The 21,606-nt window shown below is 37.6% G+C and overlaps 1 protein-coding gene across 1 annotated transcript in view; it reads left to right on the top strand.

Annotated features, from left to right (window-relative positions):
- The window catches only part of PRDM6 (PR/SET domain 6), a 71,204-nt gene that overhangs the window by 24,682 nt on the left and 24,916 nt on the right, over nucleotides 1-21,606 (top strand). The gene's annotated exons all lie outside the window — the stretch shown is intronic.

Below are 21,606 nucleotides of genomic sequence, written 5' to 3'. Positions count from 1 at the left end.
TTCAAACTTTGGAAAAAATACTGATCTGACACAAAAATCTGAGCATGTTATCAATCAAAAAGACTTTCCTACTTCTTCTCTGTTAGAAAATTGGCAGCTCAGATAGAAAAACAAATAGTAAAATTAAACAGAAAGGAATTGATTTAACTATCTGGGTGGTTTATCCAGTTTTATATAAAATTTTTCACTTGTCATATATTAAATGTATTTTTTTTGACAAACGAGGCTCTACAGCACATACAAAATCTTAAACTTTTTTTGCTATAAATATTCTAAGTCAGAATTAGCTTTATGAGGGTATCAGATGTGTTTCTTTGAACATCATTCATATGTATTTGATTTTTCTTTGCAGTTATGAAGAAAAAATACTGTCTGAAATTAAATCCTGTTGGTCTGGTTGTCCTCACATATATGCCTTGTAAATCCAAATGTGGCTACATCGAGGATGTTACCTGTGAAAAATTGTTCCCCAAACTCATACTCCGAAGGATTCCAGACTTCTAGATTTATTGTATTATTGTTAGATTATATTCTTATGAATTGGCTAAGAGCTAAGACAACTTCTTGTAGAAGAATCTTTTTCCACCTCACATTTTTATTACTTGTTTTTTTTCAGCACCTTGGAGTCATGTGCCTCAGAAATAAGTAATTCCTGCCCCAAGATAAAGCTAGCATATGGTCATTTCAGTGCTGTAAAAGAAAACATGGAAGAGAGCAGATAAAGAAGATGAGTTTCAAGGAAACAAAAAATACACAGTTTTCTGGGATTTGTTACATGCATGTTGTCAAACTGTTGGAGGTATCCAAATGCTTCACTGTTTTAGAAAGGAATGGGTGCATTTGAAACACCAAGTGGAGCTGGGATGAAAAGTCTGAGAGAGGAGAAGGGGCTCTGAAGGTGAAAAAGGAAGAATGAGTGGATAAAGGTGGGAAAGTAAGAGCTGGATCTGGGCAGTGTGAGAAAGGAGAGATCAGGAGCGTTGCAGATGAGGAACACTAGGTGACTGCTGGACATGAGCTGTCCTGAGATCTTGTGCTGAAGAAGTGGTGCTGTTGGCCCTCATGTCCCCTTAAGAAGAAGGACCTGAGAACAGCTCAAGTTACCTTCAGATTTCCTCTTCTTAAAGGTGACAGGGTATACTGGTTTGGCCCTGGTGAAAGTTCCTGACCCATGGGATCCCTTTGAAAGCTGCCTTTTGGATCAGGTCTGGGAAAGGAAGCAGAGCAGCCTATTCTTTTATTCATGTTACAGAAAGGGGGTTCGGGGCTTTTCTGGGCTGAAATACTGGCAGCTTTTTTTTAATTATTATTTTTTTTTTCTTCTATTATATATTTCTTAGACTGTTCTGTCAACAAAAAGTGCTTAGAACATTTTTTCAAAATGAAAGCCAGGTGCTTTTTTTTTTTATTATTTTTTTTTTTATTTTACTTTTTAGGTTTTTTTGCTGGGACTGCCAACAGTGAACTAGTTAGAATTAGTTGTGAGATTGCAGTCTACAGTCAGCTGCCCAGATGGAGCTGAGCTGATACCACCGGAAGCAAAGTTATGGCCATCAGATGCTAGTGCCCTTTTGTGACAAGGGACATACGACAATGTTCCTCTACAATGAGATGTTGGGCTGAGTTATTTCTGAATGAGTTATTGCACCTGCATGGCAGATATTTTGATATTGTTAACCTGCAGTGTATCCAGGTGTGACAAATTTGGCTGCATCTCAGATGTTAGCAAGGTTTGAGATTCTGCCTCCTGAAGACACCCAAATCAGTGTTCAGGTCTCTGAGCAGAGCTCAGCGATGAGTCTGAACACAAGATGTTACTGTCCTAGGTTGAAAAAGTGTCCCAATTTGCCTGTTGTGCTGTGCTATTTATTGTGGTGGTCTCTACCTAGATGCTGCAGATTTTTCAGGTGCATGGCATACGCAAACCTCAAATAAGAAAATCTGAAACTGGATGACTTTTTTTTGTTTTTTTTTTTTAAACTTAATTTTGACTAGTAAACTCACAGCAGAATCAGTAAAAACTCACCAGAACAATGACAAAACTTGTACATATTTTTCTGGAAGCTTCTGTTAAGTTGATGTGTAACATTTAAAGCACTTCAGTACAGTGTAAAGCAAAGGAAGGAAGTGAATGTGATTTGAAACAGAAAATATAATGCAAAAAAAATTACCTCATTTCCTTAAACTTTGTCTTACTCTATTTTATTTTTATTTATAAACAGCTAATAAAGGTTGCAGTGTGTTTTATACCCCTGTAAGCTGGTACATGAATTATAGACAAGTGTCACACTTATATTGCATTTTCCAGATTTCCAAGTTTCTGACAGTTTAATTAATTATAATGACAAAATGCTTATGCCTTTAATTGTACACTTTGGCAAGTATTACAGTTTATGAAGAACATCTCTCTAAAAAGGAAAGAATCTAATTGTTAAGCTTTTTCATTTTTATAAATGGTCTTTGTTATGTGCTTTTGTACATGGGAAACACACTTTCCGGCAAGAAGAATGAAGACTAGAAAGAGCCCGACTGATGTCTCTTTCAGTGTCATGCTGATGGGATCTCATGAGCCTTATAAACAGATTAGCACCCTCCTGTTCAGTGTGTGTGTTTAGAAATAAGGAGGTATGGCACAGGATTTAGTCGCTGGTGTATTATAGATACATAATCCTTCATGTTAGAGTCAGGTGTTAAAAGAATCTGCGAAGTTGCCTACTCATAACTGCAGTTGCTTTGACCCGAGCCTTAAAGGTGTTGTCCATGGCTTGCTGGTGGTCTACAGGACCTTGCAAAACACTCTGCAGATTACATGGAGATCTGGGTTCAAAGGAGTCTCATTAGGTGGTATTGGGAGCTGTATTTCAGCAGCATCATGACAAATGATGCTTTCGCTGACACAAGACAGGACCTGCACCATGCCCAGTGTTGGCATTCTGCTAGAATTTCCGAACACACGGCTAAGAATACCCGTGTGCTCATCAGCAACCTGTCTTCAAGTGTCATGTCTGTGTATGGGGCACTCAGTTTGACCTTGAAATCTAGTCATAGCTGAAGGCCAAGAATCAGTAGACAGAATGGGCAAAGCTCACTTCAGTAGGGTAAAAACTGGCTTTCCTTGTAGCTGGTCTGGTCAACAAGATTATGGCACGAGTCACTAGATGACACTGTTACATAGTTTCACACTATATATTTTCTAAGTGGCAGTGTTCAGTGTTTGAAGGTGTGCTCTAGCGTCTCTCATGTTTCAGTTCCTGTGTATGCTGCTGCAAGAACCACAACAATTTTCTGTCTGTTTGAATCTTTCTGACTAGACTTTGCTGGAGAACAAAGCTTATCCTTCATTTTGGGTAGGGTTGAATAAAATTTGCAACCCAAAGACCCAGATCTGGCAGCAATATTTTCTCCCCCATTAAGAAAGAAATCTGCAAAGACCTGCCTTTGGAAAACTCCTAAGGTGCTCATGTCCACCATGGGACACGGCTGTGGTGGCACAGGGACTGCTGGTGATCTGGTGTGGTGCCTTTGGAGAGAGCAGGTCAGGAAGGTAGCCGCAGCTTCTTTACTGGAAACCCACCTGCCCTCCCAGTTCAGTCTGGTTCTGCTGTGGAGTGGTGGACTGTTTGGAGCCACCATCATTCTTCATGTGGAAACTATGCTCTCCTTTGTCCCTTCTTCCAGTGGAAGGTTAAGAGCCTCCAGTTTTAAGTAAAGCCTTTTTTCTTCTCCATCTGCTAAGGTTGAAATAGTTAGGCTCACTGGGCTCTATTATTTTATGCTTACGTCGTGTGCAATGTCAAGACTTTGCTGCAATGCAAACAGTGGTATGCAATTATTGTCAGGCTTCAGACATACTCATGCTCTTGCCACTCGCATATTATCTCAAGACTTCCAGACAATGACTTGAGACACCCTAACCAGGCAAGTGCTGAAGTTAGAGTGGAAATGGCATGCTTTTTATTTGTTAGTTTGTTTTGTTTGTTTTCTCAGTTTTAAGCATGTGTCTGTAAAGCTTTCCCAACACAGTAGTTTTATGAGCAATATGATAAAAAGTGCTTTTTTTTTTCTTTTCCTTTTGAGTTGCCCTGCTGGAATCGATTACTGGGTAGGAAAGGTCATTTTAAGGAAGCAGCTTTCAGGAGCATTGCAACCACAGCTCTTCTAAAAGCTGCTTTTGCTGCTGTTCACTGGAGCAAGAAAAAAGAAAAAAGTGAAATATGCTGAAATTACAAAAAAAGAAAAAAAGATGTTCTTTGCATCATTTCTCTTGGTGATTACATGTTTTCATAATTTAGTCATAATAGAGGCTAAGAACTTTTGAGACTGATATGCTGCTATACATTTAATTATAAATGCATTTCTATAAAGAAGCTATTCTTGTTTTGCTAGTAAAAACGTACTACAAGTCACACTCAAATATTAAGATGATAATAATTGTTTATAATTTTTTTTTTCTTAAAAGTATGAGAAAACAACCAGTATAAAAGCAGCACTAAAATGGCTGAGTTTTTTGAGCACTTGTGTCATTGAACTCCTTGCAGGGTTTGGCAATTTATAACAGGTTGTATTTGCACTCTCAGTCTAACATTATATATCAAGTAAGTTAAGTATCTGGTCTAAGTCAATAAACCTTGCTTATGATGTATTGCCCTCTGATGCTCCCAGTTTCTTTCCATTGTCTCTACGAGGACACTGGGTAATAGGGTTAGGTTATATACTTACTCTTAGATAGTTATTGTTATATGAAATGAATCCTACCTTCAAGTCACTAACAAATTTCATTTTATACTGCATGTGGACAAAGGAAATAATCAATAGTGCCCCAACATTTATTATTAGTTTTCCCTGTTATAAATTCACTAAGGGCAGCCAAAGATGTGTCTGCAGCTCTGGGCAGATACAAGTCAGCTAGTTTTAATTAAGGTAATTATTTTAGCCTTAAAAATAATGTAACTCCAGCAATACTGAGCTTGCAATGGGGTGCAAAACTTACAGTGAAACATGGTATATAGCCTTAAGTACATCCCATGCTGCCATGACTGCCCTGCTGTGGTGACCCAGATAGCTAATTTACAGCCAGAGAACAGATTTGTCTATATCAGTCACTTTGATTAGAGTAGACATGCTTTAACTCAAAGGATATTTAATCTGTGATTATACATTATACTTTATATATATGAAAGCAGAACTGGGCTGCTTCCTTTTCCTATGCAGTACATCTGATATATCTACTAAGGCAAAGGCTGCTTAGTGTAAGCATGCACCGCTTTGCAAATACAGAGCCACCAGTATTTTTCTTGGATAACATTTGTTCCCAGTTGTAGCCATCAGAAGGTCAGAAGAAGTTCAAAATGACATGATGGAGTTTATCTATTTGTTTGGAAAAATGATCTAGATATTGCCATAGCAAGTTATATTGTTTTGGTTGTATGATATGGGATTTTTATATTAATGCCATATTTTAAATGTACTTATAAAACAGTTGAGTTTTGACTGCTGTAGTTTAGATCTGTGCAGTTTTATAACACAGACATTTGCAAATTTACAGTTAAAATTATTCTGGCAGGGACCGCACATAGATGCATTTTGAAAGAAAAACTTGGGATAATTGCATCATGATGGATCTTTTGAGTCCTGTTCATTTCTGCTCGCAAAGATATTGAATCAATACAAATCTCAGGACTGACTCTATGCAATATGTGAATGATGTATGTGATAAGGTTTGGATTTTTTTCTCATTTGTGTGCACAGTATATGTGGATGTGCCATTAAAGTTGGCAGAGTGCTTAAGCAGAGTTGCAATGTTAATGTCATGGTTCACCTCAGGTGTAAAATGGGAATTGCAATACATATCTTTTGTACTTTTTACAGGTGAAAAGTGCAACAATCATTTAAGTGAGGTAACATATTCCTGCTTTTTCTCTCCCATCATCACAATAATTTAAAACTCTGCCAGGTATCAGCTTGCTGCTGGTTATTATTGTACTGACTTTTAGAGGATTTACCCCATAATTCAGAGGCTGAAGCATAGACACTCTGCATTGTGGCGCATGATGCCTTTTGACACCATTTGTAGTCCTTGCATGGAACTTTGTGTCTTCAGGGTTGCTCATGTCAGTATGATTTTGGGTCTGATTCTGATCCTATTCCCAATGTTAAAAAATTACTAGAAGCTGAGAGGGTTTTTTCAGTGCTTGTTGATTTTGAACATTTTTAAAGAAATCACATTTTAGATTGAGAAAATGTCACAAAAGATAACATTTAAATTTAATGGGTATGAAATGTATCTATAATCAAACTATGTTATTGCTAATGATGTACTTGTAGTGATTGGAATTGATTTAATTCATAGTCATGACTATAGTGCTAGGAAGACAGTGATCCCTCCTGCATTTTCACTATGTTTGATTTAATAGATATAGAAGGTAAATCTCCTGAAATGTGGAAAAAATAGCAAAAAGTAAATGACAACAGGAAATGTCATTTTCTTCTCTCAGGACTGCCAGACATTCTGTGTAATACAGGATATCCTGTATATATAGTGAAGTCGAATATGAAGAGCATACAGGGCACACTTTATCCTATATTGTCATGGCAACAGTACTTTTCCAAACATGCAGCAGCTTAAATTTCCAGAGATTCAGGAAAACAGCAACTGCATTTGGACCTATTGCCTATGCAATTGGTCCAGCACAAGGTTTTTTGAGTGTGGGCATACTGTGCACTGTGACTTCTGTCCATCAGTGTTCCAGATTTCACCTTCTTGCTACTTCACATTTCATTATGTGACTTCTAAAGGTGGTTATATGCTTTGGGGATGCTGTCAAGAAGATTATTGAAAATGCAGATGGGTATTAATGGGGATCAGCAAAGGTCGGTAGTCCAATCTATACCTCACTGTTGAGCAAAAGTCACTGGGTTTTGTGAGCATTTTTTTGTCACCACCATACTTCTTTTCTACTTACCCATTACAGGGCCTGATATTCCAGGACGCTATTCTTCATGCATCCATAGTGAGAGACTCCACCGTACATTTTGCTCTTCCATGTGCTGAACTTTCAATGATATCAGTGGCATAATAAGTACATAATAACTGAAAAATATTAAAATATTTTTTATAATTATACACTGGAATCAGTGAGGAAGTGGAGATTATTACAGCAGTAGAAGTTCTGGGGACAAAGGACACACATCCCTGCTGAAAACAGGCTTCATTAGTCCTGCTCACTGAGCAACCAGCCTTTGAACTATGGAGTGCTCCTGAATGTACTTCATTATTAGGCCTCTGGTAAGTGTCTTTCCCTCTCAGTCAGTTTGTTTATTCATCCTTGATTCCAAGGATTTGCTCAATTTTCTAGTAAGTATAATATATTTCTTATCCAGATGCCACATGGGATTACAAGACAATTTACTTATCTGGACAAAATATATGTCTTTCCTTTGAAGCCTGGAGTAACTCACATCCTTCTCTGCTCTCTACTGGAGAACGAAAAGTCTTTGAGAAAAAGAAGCAAATCTTCTGCAGTGACATACTATTGTATTCTGTTGGACAATCCTCAGTATTTTTTGACAGAATGAGTCAGCAGAGGCTAGAATCATGGTACATTAACCTCTACTGTCTCACTCTTCCATACTCCCAGTTTCTTGGAGAGTTTTTAGACAAATTTGATCAGACTAAGATGACAGTCCTGGGATTGCAACAGTTGTTTGGACTGCCTCAGTACAGTGTCTTATCTAAAGTTGGCCGTGACTCTCTAATAGCAGTGACTCCCTCACAGCGCTAAAGTACTTTTTCACCTTCTCCTCTCACCTTTAATTTTAGGCTGAAAACATTGGACTCCTTAGTTTACTGTTGTTAGGTGGAGTGAGTGCAAGATACTGAACAACCAAGGGGTTTCAGTTTCGGAATGTTTCCAAAATAACCATAAAAGAAGAAATTTACGTTATCCACAGCATGTCGGAGGTCAGTTCGCCCTCAAAACATAATGTCTGACAATTATGCTTTCTTAGCGTGGGTTAGAAAAAGAATATAGTAGACTTAGGAAAACATCATTATTTAAAAAGTGACACATTTCAACAAAGACATAAAATTGTAGGCAGTACAGAAAAGAAGCAAAACCTTAGGAAACCATTACTTCATTAGTACAAATATTTTATGTCTTTTCAAAGACTCCTTATTAAAAAAGGTGAGCTTTAGGACATTCATGTTTGTATGAAATCGTAAATGTCATTTGAGAACAAGTAGTGCTTCTTTCTATGGATAAATAGATTTTTATTACAGCTTCATCAAATTCTTTGAAAGTAGTTAATCTGAGTGTATGGGTAGGAGCCAGAACATGGTTATTTTTAATATTCTCTTGTCTTACAAGTGTAGTGGTCAAGCCAGTTAGAAAAGTCAGCTCCATACAGTAAGTATGGAGCCTGTGAGGCATAAAAAGCAGTTGAACAAGGATTCGTTTGCTTGCAATTAGCAGGACCATGTTCCCCTTGAGGAACCTCTTAGAATATACAAATTGACTCTATTATTTCACACATTGCTTAGTTTCTCCCATTCTTTCTTTAGTATGCCTTCCCTCCCCTTTGCCTTCAAATGGATGGGCTAATATGCGACTTAAAGTAATCCACATTCCCAATGGGCTGGCAGCCAAGGCATACTGTCAGGACAAGAAAGAGCTTAGATTTTAACTTGTCTGCATGTAGTTTTCTCCATGAATGGGAGGGAACTGGTAGAGCTCTGTACTCCACTGGGAAACCAAAGGCTTTTCTCTTCTGGCAGAGGGGAAGTGTGGCAATTCCTGCTTAGCTTGAGAAAACTGGAAAGTTTCTTCCCCCCCCCCCCTTCCCCCCCTCTCCATTAATCTCATTGTATTTTAGCAGAGAATTTCTGTGATTATGCATAAGGGAGAAAGAGACAGGAAAAGTGGGGAAAGGTTATGCTTTCATCACGTTTTCTGGGTCTCGCAATTCATTTAGCCTTATCTCTGTCTTTCAGATTGCAAGCTCTTAGGTGCCATGACTGTTTTTATGTATCCTGTAATAGCCTATCACTGGTTTACAGTAGATAACTAGTTACAAATTGTTGGAGTTTTCCAAGGAGGAAACCAACTTTCTTTTTTTTCTTTATTTTTTTTTCTCTTTTCTAGAAAATGCTGAGAAACTAAAACTGTTTGCATAAAAAAATCAGTTTCAGGGGAAATTCTGATGAATAAAACTTTGGGAAAAATATGTTTTGAATCATCTAAACATGTCATTCTTGCATTTTCTAAACAAAAAAGTTATTTTTTCAGTTCAGAACTCTTTTCAGTTTTAAAGTTCAGTAAACTTAGAATGAAACATTTTGTATGGTTTATAAAATGTTGAAATAATCCAAATAGCTTTAAAAAAAAAAAAAAAAAACCACAGAAAACTGAACAACCCAACCAAATCCAGAAAACCTTGTTCTGAAACATTTTGTTATTGTTATTGCTTTACAGACATTGTGAGGTTTTGGCTATATCCAGTAAAATAATTTTGCATGCAGGTCTGTATGCAAATTAACACTGATTAATTTCTCCTTTGTATTAAACTTTGAGGATGCTGGGAAAAATCATTAAATAAGAACTGGTTTAATTTACTTTGTTTTTACAGTTTACACTTTGAGAAAAAATAAAACTTTTTGGATTAACCATTTTACTGTTACAATTTTTTATGTGGATTATAATCACTGGTTGTGTTGGTTTCTAATTACTACATCTGGTTTGAGTTCTTTTGTAAAAAAGTCAACATTTAAAGACAGTACACTTGCTGCTCAAACTACTCTGCTATTTCTGAAATATAGCTGCTGCATCTGTTAGACTACATAACGTATCTAGATGTTTTCACTTGAAAGTGTTCGGGACAAAAAAAAATGCCTTGTTACCTAAAATGATTTTGGCACAGAGTTGAGAAAGGCTGGAAGGGTAAAGGTAAGCTGCATAATATTAAAGATGAAACAGAAAAATTCAGAATGGAATAGAGAAAAAGATGAACACAAACCTTTACATTCAGTCCTTGGTTTTTACTTTAATGAAGCATTCTTGAGTACTTTTCTGCTGCCATGATAAAGTGAGAGACAGAAAAAAGGAACATGATGAGAAAGTGGCTGATGGGAGAGTAGAGGCAAGTTAATAGAATTTTGAGTAACAATGGTTAGATTTAGAAAATGAAGTTGGAATTAATAGTAAGGAAAATATTTCTTAATCTATTTAGAAAAAAGGACAGAGAAGGACAGAGAATAACCAGAATAGCATAAAGGATAGTCTTGGAACAAGACCATCTTGTAACGGCATGCTGTTCCATGCCGTCATGGAGCAGCACAACACATAGATCCAAATACAACCTTTTGTTAACGCATGCTTATGTGTTGTATGTAACTTTAGGAGTGAAGGTGTTTGACTCATTCCAGAAACAAGAAAACATGTCTCCTGCTGAATTGCCAACTGTTACTGTCAGCATCTCTGTGCTGCTTAGGCATCTCCAGTCCCATTACTGCCTTTGTTAGATACCAGATAGCTTCTGAGAACTACCTGAAGCCCTGCAGCATGCAGCTTGGCTCCAAGTTAGTCTTTTGGAGATAGGCTAATGTATATTTATTTGTAAATCTGTATCATTCTACAATTTAAAAAGTGAGTTCAGGTATTGTAAATGAAGACCAGGATACAGCTTTACTGATTATTTTTAGATCTGATCTTTTTAGATTATATTTTTTTTTTTCTGGCATGATTCTAGAATGTGGATACCTAAAGGGGAAATGCTTAATTTTTGTTATCATCCATGTAATTTTACAAAATAAGTGCTTCCATTCTCATCTGCTGAGGCTCTTAGGTTTTAATCTTCACAGTGTGAAGATGTGATGAGTACATGAGTGGTTACTCAGATTTGCTGGTAGTAGTCTGAGATTAATTACAAAACACAGGTTTGCAACAATGAACGTGTCAAAATCTATCAAGCATTGATCTTTTTCCATGTCAGCAAATATGGAAAGAAAAGGATGAAGGAAATTTTCAGCTGAAGAGCAGTTGGAACCTGCTGTGTTTCATCCACTACAATAGACAGGCAAAACCATTGTAATGATGAGTCCACCATTTGTTTACAGTATACACAATTTGTGACAGTGTATTTTATAAGTCTAAAAATTACACTTAATAAATATGAGAAGATACAGATTTTCTTGATTACTTAAACCTAAATGTTTATTCAAGCTTTCATGAGATGTTTGTCTTAATTTAAACAGAGCTAGGACTGCTGAATGGATGCCATTTTTTTGATGTGGACTCAGTACACATGAAACAAGTTTTAGTAACAGCCACACTCATTTAACCAGTAAATGCATTCTACAGAGGATTTGCTTCGCTTTGGGTTGGTTTGCCTACTGCAGTCAGAATGAAACTGAAGTCAACTTTTCATATGTAGATTGTATATAAGGGTTTTATCCTTCGTTTCATGTAATAAAATGATTGCTGTCTTTAATTAAAAAAAAATCAGAAGAAATGTATAAATATTGCTGCTGTAGATCATAGCAATGCAGTATTACTTGTATTTTCCCTTTTGGTGTTGACGTTATGTAGAAGTTGGAGACACTAACAGATTGTGGATATTGCTGCTGAGAAGGGTAAAAGATAGGCTTGAAACACAGCCTGTAAGATGGAAGAGAGCCAATGCACTGAAAAATGGCAAGCATCACATTTAACAGCTGGACACAGAAATATTTCTCTTTAATTTGGTAGGAGAAAATTTTTTCACAGCAGGGCACTCTCAAAAGAGCACAAGAGCACAACATCAAAGAGGGTGGGTCTCCTCAGTCAAACATCATCTGGCTCCGGTGATGGAGCAAAATGAATGAACTGTCAAGACTTTTTTCCAGTGTGTATGTTTTTGCCAAGTGAAAAGTAAAAGGTTCAGTGGCTTGTTGTGATCACAGACCAAATCCTGATAGTGGAAAGCTGATTCCCTAAAGTCTTCCTCTGATCAGCTGACAGGCAGTGTCTGAAGAAGACCCCAGATTGATTGATGTTCCACTTTGTATTGATGGCCCCTGCCATCCAGAGAGATAAGTGAGATATGCCAAATGCTTAACAGCTCTGGAGGGCTTCTGCAATTGTGGCTCAAGCAATGTTTTAATCTAATGTTATAATCCTCACAGAAGCAAACTCTCTTCCTATGAAACTTAACATGTTACTTACCAATACCAGACCTGCACTCGTGCAAGAAAAAAACCTATTTCACATTCTGTGTTATGCATCCACTGGCACACCAGCAATACTCCTTAACGCATCCTTTTCATCTGCTTCTTGACTCTGACTTCAGCTCCTGAGTATCACCATGCTGGTTTTCTGACAATCCTACAGTCTAACAGATTTGAAGGAATAATATAAGGCAGGCATTTTTTCAATGTAAAAACATGGCAATACAGTTTGTACAGCCATTATTCATTTGTTTTATGAGGAATTTCAGGCATAGTTTATCATATACTTTATTACTTGACCTTTTATTCATCATCTGGGGAATTTAGCATTCCAGACATTCTGAAATATTCCAAACGAATAATATGTGTGCCTTATTATATAAAACTCACAAAGGAGTAAAGTACACATTCTAAAATATGTATACTTTCATTTTTACTGAAATTCCTCATTTATGGTAAGCCTTAATGAGACATTTTTTACAAGATTGAAAGAATTATCTGTGGAGTCTATACTATAGTAGTAAAAGGGTGCTCTGGTGTGATGGACGTTCCACGCATACACTGTGTCCCTACCCGTACTTACAACCTCAGAGTGAATTTCAATAAAGAGTACATGCAAAAAACCTAACCCAAACCAAACTATCAAAATCCTTATTTTCTACAGCCACAGGATCCAGACACAGAATTTAAGTACTTAGTGTAAGTCATGCAACAAAACTTTTTCAGCACAGGAGCTGAACCCAGGCATCTGCAGAGCAGTTCCAGTGTCTGAACAGAGGTGCTTCATGCCATTTTAATCCCTGAAAAGTATCTAAGATGTAAAGACAGGCCTGAGAGGTAAGGGAGATAGATCTGCTTGACTTCTGGAGCAGTCACTGGTGGCTCAGTTGGATACACTAGAAAAAGTGCCCATGAGAAACACTAGTATAAACGTAAGTTTTGACATCTGAATATAACTTTCTGTACCCTAGTCCAGTGCCAAACCCTTATGAGTAGTTTACAACCATTGCACTAGGCAGCAATGCTTTTGACAGACCAAAGTAATATACTTGACATTGCTTGAAAGTGAGGTTACTTGTAGACAGGCTTTTGTTTCAGAGTTGGGTTTTTTAAAACACCTAACTCATTTCTGATTTTTTTATTTTTCCCAGGTTTTTTTTTCTCCTAGAATGACTATGAACCATGAGTCAGGGATCTCAAAGTGAAGGTGGTGGAGGTCATCACCTTGTGAACTGATGAGGTATCTCCATAGATCACTTCCAATCTCAGTGATTCACAATTCCCTGATTGCCCCTGGCTTAAAATGAGACCATAGCTTCTCATAGCAAATGCAAAGGAAACTCCCTGTCTCAAGTCAAGAAGTCTTGCTTAGAAAGTTAGAGGAAATTATATCTGCTTTTACATGCCTAAAAAGCAGACAGGCATGCAGGGTTCCATAGCATCTAAGTAAGTAGAAACTTGAGTCCAGTTGACTTCAGTGGCAGTTTTAAGTCTAACTTGATAAGGATTTTTGTTGGTTTTACTGCAGGATTGAGAATATCTCTAGGAGCCATGTGCTTGAGAAGATAAGTACCTTTATATGCCAGTTCTTAAAATGCTTGGGGGTATATGGTATTGGTTCTTTAAAAATCCTAAAGGTAAAGAAAAGAGTTAAAATTCCCAAGTGCTTCAAAGTAAAACCAAACAAAATCCCTAATTTAACAAGCTTTATTTACAGAATTATTGCTGTGCCATATATGTGCCAGACTTTAACGTCTGAAAGTATCACTAATCATTGAGGCTCGGATTTCTAAGCCTAAAACCTGCTACCTTCTTGGAAGTGCTATTTCACACATAGACACACTTTCATGCATAAAGCTATGAAAACATAGGTTGGAACCATGTTTTGAAACTGAAAGTGTACTCCACAGAAGTTACAGGAGTAAGGGATAAAAACCTGTTCTCTCCTTGTGCCATCAGCTTTTGCTGGGTCAGTAGCAAGGTAAGCCCTGAGCCACATTTGAACAACAGTCCTTCCTTGTTGTCCCTACAACTGTCTTCTTTCTAACATATTAAAATCAGCACGATTTAGAATGATTTCAACTTATGAGTGTCCTTTGGTCATCAGTGATTTCTGCAGTCACCAAATTATCAGTAAGTCACTTTAGGATCTATGTACTCACTCGTTTCAGCTGTATTGCCAAGTTTTTGATGCCGAGTGATGAAATCAGACAAAATTTGGTTTTGCACATACTGCTTTGGAGTGTGGTCCTCTGTCACATTATGTTTGTAGTTAGCTATGCTGCCCTTTTAATTCTTTGTCTAACTGGATGAGTATACTAACTATACAGAAACAGGCTGAAAGAACATCTCAGCTGAATGACAGAGGACAATGCTTGTAGAAGAATGAAAAAAATATGAAACAAACACCTTTAAATTTCACTTTGCAATGTCTGAAGTTTCTGAGAAGCTGCAAGAAAATTGCCAAAGCTCTGTCATTACTTAGGAGTCATGTTTTTAAGGGCACCAAGGGCAACAAAGGTCACTATAACTGGCTTGATTCCTGGGCTCAGAATATCATCTTAGGAGCTTTATTACTGAGTGAGTTCAATGAGGCTTTCCAGATGAGTGATGGTTTCCAACATTGGGCCACAGAGTCTTCTTGTAGCTCCCTTCCTAATATGTGTATTGGGATATACATCTATCAGCCAATTGATCTTTGGGTTATTGATCGGGTTTGATCATTTGGCCCCTGTTTTTAAATCATCTTTTCCTTTTTACTCTGTTTTTTTGCTGGCCTCCTTGGGTACTGAGCCTAGATTGGCAACACTTTTTGTCTTCATATCGCATGTCCCACATAAATGAGACTGCAGAGAAGAACTTCAGTTTGTTGCCTTCACGTGGTCTTCTACTGGGGCTGCACTGGAATGCGGTGCAGTGAGGAGCATGGAAATTCCAACGCCAAACGAAAATGTCTCCATTGCAGAATGACTTCTGACTGGAGTTTCACTGCTTTTTCTGTCCTGTCACTAGACCTGTCAGGAGAGTGCAAAAGCACACACTGAGGAAGCCATGTTACATCAGTGGATACTGCAAGAGCACTGGTTTTTACAGACCTGTTTGCATGTGTGCAAGTTTCTGAATTCATGTGTGGTTTTTTTCTGCTCTCCATCATCCCAGTTTTGCCCTGTTGTTGAGTAACACTGGTTTGCATTTTGTGTAATTCTTCCCTATTCCAGGATCTCCATGGGCTAGCGTTAAAACAAACAGTTGAGACAATTTAAAACGAAATAAATTAATGAAGTCCATATAATCAGCAGAACATTACTTTCATGACATTTTCTGGAATAAGATCCCCGTCCTTCAACTGCTTACACAGGTGCTTGATTTCACACGCAAGTAGTCCCATTGAGATCAATGTAAGTATTTGCTGCATTGGGGTCTAGGTGACAGATATTACAAGATGTACACTCACATATCAGATATAACTAATTATAAAAATTTGCTTTGAATATTGTGAGCAGTTAAAAACCATTGGCTGTCAGTGTATGTTTCTGCACATTTTCACAGAGATGTTTCATCCCAAGGAGAATATTGCCAGCAAATGCTGGAGAACATTTTCATCTGATTTTAACCAGTGAGGCCTTCTGAAATTTCCTCCTTGCTCACTTAGTTTGGATTTCTTTTCTTTTAATATCTTACAGCAGTTCAGAGTGATTCGGTGCAGTTAAAAACATTTGGAAATCTTCATGATAATTCAAAGTATAAAGCAGTTGACACCAGCTTGCATGTAAAACAAAACCTCCAAAAGCAAAAATCCTTCTTTAAATGAACTGTTGCATTTTCTATATGGCAACAGAATATTATCCAGTTACTTAAAAATAAAAGCACTTTAGAGTAAGTAGTTATTGACACTACTTCACATACATGTAAAGACTGTGGTAAGTAGCTTTCACTATCTACGTAATAAAGCCAAAGTGTTCTTATTTCATCATAAGCCAGTAAGCTTAGATGTTATCTGCAACATATTTATTATTTTATTTCTGATACTTACCCATAAAGAATTTGAAGGCATATTTTATGTGGCAAAACAAATCAGTTAGACTTACAAAGCAACACTGAAATGTATGTGAAGCATTTATAAGCAGTGTCTTTCTGAACAATATCCGTACAGATGAAAAGGGAACTCTGTCCAAATGTTTCCACTTAGAGTAAAATGAGGTTGCTGACATGTATACTATTAATTTTTTCATACCAGTTTTATGTGTGTAGTTGTTTGTTACAGATTCCATATTTACTGGACATCAAAGTTAGGGTTATCACAATGGATAACGGGATTTTTTTATAGTGGAAAAGAATAATTTTCCTGTTTACTGTATAGGCAATTTAAAAGATAGTACGTAATTTATGAAGTATTACAATGTTTGAGATGTGGTCTTTGTAAAGGATGTGATTATATAATGCTGTTATTATCTATCAAAATCAATGTTTCTTTTTATTTAAGCTATTTTTGGAGACTTTTCCAAATGTGTTGCATTTTGCTTCTGAGTTTCATTGTATTTTATATTTTCTTTTATTTCCTTAAAATGTTTGCTGAATGGTCTGACTTGGTCACCAAGCTAGTGAATGAAAGAAGAAAGTATTCAGACCCTGGCTGGAAGACAGGGATAGGGAGCAGAACGAAGTCCCCATAATCCAGAGGGAAATGGTCAGCATCCTGCTACACCTAGATGCACACAAATCTTTGGGGCTACAGACAAGGGTACTGAGGGAGCTGGTGAAAGTATTCATTGAGACACTTTCAACCACTTACCAGCAGTCCTGGTTAAATGGGGAGGTTGCAGTTGACTGGAGGTTAGAAAATTTGTTGTCCATCTGCCAGAAGGGCCAGAAGGAGGATATGGGTAACTATGGGCCTGCCAATTTGATGTTAGTCCCAGGGAAGGTTATGAAGCAGATCATCTTGAGTGCCATCACATGGCACGTACAGGACAACCTGTAACAACGATCAGGCCAGGTCAGCATGGGTTTATGAAAGGCAGGTCCTGCTTGACTAACCTGGCCTCCCTGTATGACAAGATGACCTGCTTAGTGGATGAGAAAAAAACTGGATGTTTAAAAGGACTTTAGGAAAGCCTTTAGTAAAACCTTTGACAATATTTCCCACAGCATTCTTCTGGAGAAACTGGCTGCTCATGGCTTGGATGGTACTCTTTGCTGGGAAAAAAACTGTCTGGATGCCCAAGATACCAAGTGCTGGTGAATGAAGATAGATCTGGTGGTATTCCCCAGGGCTCAGTACTGGGGCTGGTTCTGTTTAATCTCTGGTGATGATCTGGAGGAGGGGATTGAGTGCACCCTCAGAAGTTTACAGATGACACCAAGTCAGGTGGGATTGTTGATCTGCTGGAAGGCTCTGCAAAGGAATTTGGACAGGCTGGATGATGAGCTGTGGCCAGTGGTGTGAGGTTCAACAAGCCAAAGTGCTGGGTCCTGCACTTGGGCAGGAACAGCCCCATGCAATGCTCCAGGCTTGGGGCAGAGTGTCTGGAAAGCTGCTCAGAGGAAAATGACCTGGGGGTGCTGATTGACGCAGCTAAACATGAGCCAGCTTGTGCCCAGGCTTCCAAGAAGGCCAACAGCATCCTGCCCTGTATCAGCAATAGTGTGGCCAGCAGGGCCAGGGCAGTGATCATTCCCCTGTACTGCACTGGTGAGGCTGCACCTCGAATTCTGTGTTCATTTCTGGGCCCCTCACTACAAGAGAGACATTGAGGTGCTGGAGTGGATCCAGAGAAGGGCAACAGAGCTGGTGAAGAGCCTGGAGCACAAGCCTGATGAGGAACAGCTGAGGGAACTGGGGGTGTTTAGTCTGGAGAAGGGAAGGCTCAGGGAGGACCTTATCACTCTCTACAACTACATGAGAGGCAATTGTGGTGAGGTGGGTGTTGGTCTCTTCTAAGTAACAAGTTACAGAACAAGAGTAAATGGCCTCAAGTTGTGCCAGGGGGGTTTAGATTGGATAGTAGGAACAATTTGTTCACTGAAAATTTCTTCAAGTACTGTAACAGGCTGTGCAGGGCAGTGGTGGAGTCACTATCCCTGAAGGTATTTAAAAGACATGTAGATGTGACACTGAGGGACATAGTTTAGTTGTGGACTTGGCAGTACTAGGTAACGGTTGGACTCATTAGTCTTAAAGCTCTTTTCCAAACTAGATGATTCTATGATTCTATAATCACACACTTTTTACAAACTGTCAGCTTAGTACCCATGCTTGTAAGTGTTGTTTTTCTAGGTATTATTTTTAACTTCTATTTAGGATACAGTCACCTGTAGAGGATTTTGTAGTGCTGTTTGTCAAAAGCAAGGTCTCACAGGAGTGAGATTTGCCTAATGTAGAAATTATTCAGTTCTGATATCCAAAAAGCAAAGGAAGAGGGTTTCAGTGTTGCTGTGGCTTGTAGGTTGATACATTATCAGAAAAAGAATATAATTTGTATGGTTTCTAGAATTTCTGACATGTCAGTGTCATACTGTTACAATGAACAATTTATGAAGTTCATGTACTCATCAAAAGTACTCCTTGCTATCTTGACTCTTCCCGCTGAAGGTGAGGGTAGAACGTCTTATGGGAGGAGAACGCTAATACTGAGTGATTTGAAAATCCTATGACCTTATGCATGATGTCAATGGGAACAGTAGCAAGCAGCAAAAAGCAAAGTTTTTTACTAATTATAAGCATTAATTCTTGCATGTTTTGTGGTTTTCTTCATATCTCTTTTGATGTCTTGCAATGTAAAATATAATCCTAATAGCTACTTTTACAGTACAAAAGTATATGCAAAGAAAGATTCCAGTCTCAGGACCAGTTTTTCTCCCTCTGCCTGCAAGGAAAATGAGAGGTCAAGTAAACAGTATGATAACACCTTTTTTATTTGACAGTATGGAAAAATAAAATGCAGGTAGAATTTCTGAAGACACAATCCTTTAGCAGACTATGGAAAGAGAACAAAAGAAAACAACAGATAAAGAGAAAGAAAACTGCAGTGAACTAACAGTTTTGCTCTCCCTGTCTATTCCGTGAAATTGTTTTTAGTTGCTTTTTATCTTGGCTTTCTCTGCAGCTATGCTACATTTGGATTCCTTTTTTCTAAAATTCTGTGGCATCCATACCGGAAGCTGGAACACCAGTCTTTAGCTTTAGAATTTAATTTACTCCCCTCTGTCCATGTAAGCAATACTGATTATTGTCAGTACTGAAATAATTTAGAGTTTTTGGAAGGCTCTCTGCCTTTTCTGTTAATACTACTTAAATATTTCATGGTTCTACTTACACCAAAGTGATAGATGTTCCAACAACTGCTGTTTATTTTACTTTGTAATGGTCATTCGCAGATTTTAGAGGATCATTTTCATGAGACGCCATGTGCTTTAGAAATGATATATTATTATTGCCATTATATGTTGCTATAATCATTGTCATTAAAAGTTTCATTATCTGTAACCTCCAAATAATTATAAGTAAACAATCCAGCAACTAATAAATCCAGTCTTTCATATTTAATTTATATTTGCATGCCATTACAAGATGAACCTGACCTGTATTTATGTCTCAATTACTGAGTAAACTCAGGGGAGTTTACAAAGGAAGGCAATATACAAAACAGAAAAGAAATTTGAATTGTGCTGGTTACACTTCAGACTTACTTTCTTGGAAAAAGAAGGTGCTTCTATTGTATTCCAAAGCCAGAGGATTAAATTCAGAGAGCAATAATATGGTTCATATTCTGAGTCTCTTGATATGTAACATAGCAGTAAACTACCTGTAAGTAGTCAAGAACCTATTAAGAAGTTATTTAATTACATGGAAACTGCAAAGGAGGAACACAAGGCATGTCAAAAGAGAAGGTGAGTGCAGTCCTCTTGTATCAGACTCTGGTCTCTGCCAGCAGTCTGGTGCATTCCTCAGAATTGGAAGATGCTGTAAAAAAGAAATCTTGAGGTTTTGAAGCATCTAAAGCAAAAGCAGAAAGCCCCTTAAAACTCAGCAAACCCAAAAGTTAACAAGTACTCTGTATCAGAAGAGGGGAAAGAATCAGTAAGCAGTTTAGGTAACACTTCCAAGTGTAATCAAAATAGAAAAACAAAATAACTAATTGTATTTCCACCACTTAAAGCAATGACTGTTGTGATATACTGAAAAAAACACATGCATTCTCCATAGAGAGTTGAAGAAATGGTGTTTTGCTTTGTCAGGAGGATCTTGTGATGTACTAAAAGTTACATCAGATTAGATGGATGTAGTCAGATAGTCAAAGATTTTCATTAACATGAATTTTCTAACATACCATGAGTGTTAAAGTACATATGCATGTGTACGTATGTACAATACAGATGCAGACAAATATGTGTATCTATATAGTTTGCTGGATTTCAGTATTGGATTGCACTATAGCGTTTGGGTTGCGCTACAGGTTTGCTTCTGTTATGGAAAGTCATAGTTTGCTCTCTTGTGATGGTTTCTTCAGGAAGTTGTACAGCAGTTGCCAAATTCAGGCAGTTGTAAAATGAGTAAGAAGTGGTGCATGATGGTAATATGAATAATAATAATCACTGCAGTTAAGGATTTTAGTATTGGTTGGTTTTGTTTGGTTTTGGTTTTTTGTTTGTGTTTTTGGTTTTTTTTCCAGATTTTGACCTGTATTATGCAATTTCACAAGTAAACAAATCAAATGCAGTGTTATTTACTTTCTAAGTTAGGGTTTCTGCTACGATAGTACTCTGTCTGATTTCTCTGACTTTATTTCACCCCTCAGTGCATGTTAGGGTACCATCTTGCTTGTCCAGGATGCTCCCTCAGCATGCATCTGGTCATGTTCTGCCTGGTCCTTGTAAGCACTATGGAACAAATGATAAGGATCTCTGTATACACTTGACTTCCCTGTCTGTCATGCTTTAGAAGTGGATATATTACTTCTGATTACTCTCAGTCCCTCTTGGTCAAAACCAAAACCAAGGCTGGCTCCTGAATTTGAGAGTCACGTGGTGGAGTATAGAACTAGATTTTGATTCTTGTCTATGTTTTTGTGTGCATTGTAGGAAACCCACTTTTAATAAATCAGAAATATTGAATATAACCACATAATTTCTGAGATTATTCTCTTTATATTGAAATAGAAATGCAAGATTGTTGTTTTTTTTTCTCTTGAAATCTTAAATTTAAATTCTTCCCCTTGAATTAGCAGAATTAGTACTTTCATGAAGACATGAATTTAGGTTTATGTAATTTCAGAAGCGATAACATGTTTTGGGTAGGATTGTTGAAGCGGGGGGGGGCAAAAGATCTGAAGATGAGGTTTTCTTCAGGTGAGCTCTTAATTGTTCAGATGAATTGCTGAAGTTTAGCAAAGCAATAATGTAACAGG

Source organism: Pezoporus occidentalis, unplaced genomic scaffold (assembly GCF_034315485.1).
Source record: "Pezoporus occidentalis ecotype Australia unplaced genomic scaffold, CSIRO_AGI_Poc_V1 ctg86, whole genome shotgun sequence".
NCBI classification, from domain to species: Eukaryota; Metazoa; Chordata; class Aves; order Psittaciformes; family Psittacidae; genus Pezoporus; species Pezoporus occidentalis.
Note: the sequence above shows the minus strand (reverse complement) of the source record. Positions and strands in the feature narration are given on the sequence as shown.